Raw genomic sequence first — 1,336 nt, 5'->3', positions numbered from 1 at the left:
AAATTATCCGCTCATCACAACACCAAACTTAAATTGTTGCTTGTCCCCGAGCAACTGAAAATCAAAGTAGGATAAAAAGAAGAGAATATACTATAGACTCCAAAATATCAAGGAAACTTAGCTTCAATTAGATGAGCGGGACTAGTAACTTTTTGCCTCCGAACAGTTTTGGCATCTCACTCTATCCTTTGAAGTTCAGAATGATTGGCATCTATAAGAACTCAGAAATCAGATAGTGTTATTGATTCTCCTAGTTAAGTATAATGATTCTTGAACATAGCCAGTGTATGAGTCTTGGCTGTGGCCCAAAGCACTCTGTCTTCCAGTATTACCACCGGATACATACATGCCACAAACACATAATTGGGTGAACCTTTTCAGATTGTGACTCGGCTTTGCTAGAGTCCCCAATTAGAGGTGTCCAGGGTTCTTAAGCACACTCTTTTTGCTTTGGATCACAACTTTATTTCTTTCTTTTTCTTTCTTTTTCTTTTTCTTTCTTTTTCTTTTTCTTTCTTTCTCTTTTTTTTCGAATTTTTTTTTGAATCACTGCTTTTTCTTGCTTCAAGAATCAATTTGATGATTTTTCAGATCCTCAATAACAGTTCTCTTTTTCCTCATTCTTTCAAGAGCCAACAATTTTTTTTAACATTCTCAAAACAACAAATTCAAAAGACATATGCACTGTTCAAGCATTCATTCAGAAAACAAAAAGTATTGTCACCACATCAAACTAATTCAACTAGTTTCAATGATAAATTTCGAAATCCTGTACTTCTTGTTCTTTTGTGATTAAAGCATTTTTCATTTAAGAGAGGTGATGGATTCATAGGATATTCAAAGCTTTAAGACATGAATTTTAAATTTTATTAATTATGAATTAAGAACAAAACTCAAGAATAGATATAAGATGAGACTAGAAAATAAAAATAGAAAACAAAAATTTGACTAGGCTCCTAATGATAGAGGTTTTCACAGAGTTAGGACTCAACAACCTTGATTTTGAGAAGTAGATGCTCCCTCAGCTTGAGATGAGAGCTTTTGGCGTTTCAACTCTTGGAGTTCACGCCCCTGCTTCTCTTGTTCCTTTAGCAATTTACAGAGCATGCTGTTCTGATTTTGCTATTCTTCCTTAAGTTGCTCCATAGTCTCTTGCAGCTTGTTGATAAATGCTTCTAGGCTGGCCCAGTAGCCAATTTCAGGGAATTCAGGGAGGAACTCCTGCGCCCTCCTTTTGATAGAGTTGTCTTGTATTTGTCCTTCCATTGACTTCTTGGTGATTGGATGTTCAATGGGTATGAATTCATCTACTCCCATCTTTACCCCAGCCTCTTTA

Source organism: Arachis duranensis, chromosome 2 (genome assembly GCF_000817695.3).
Source record: "Arachis duranensis cultivar V14167 chromosome 2, aradu.V14167.gnm2.J7QH, whole genome shotgun sequence".
In the NCBI taxonomy this organism is placed as follows: domain Eukaryota; kingdom Viridiplantae; phylum Streptophyta; class Magnoliopsida; order Fabales; family Fabaceae; genus Arachis; species Arachis duranensis.
This window is presented reverse-complemented; position numbering follows the sequence as displayed.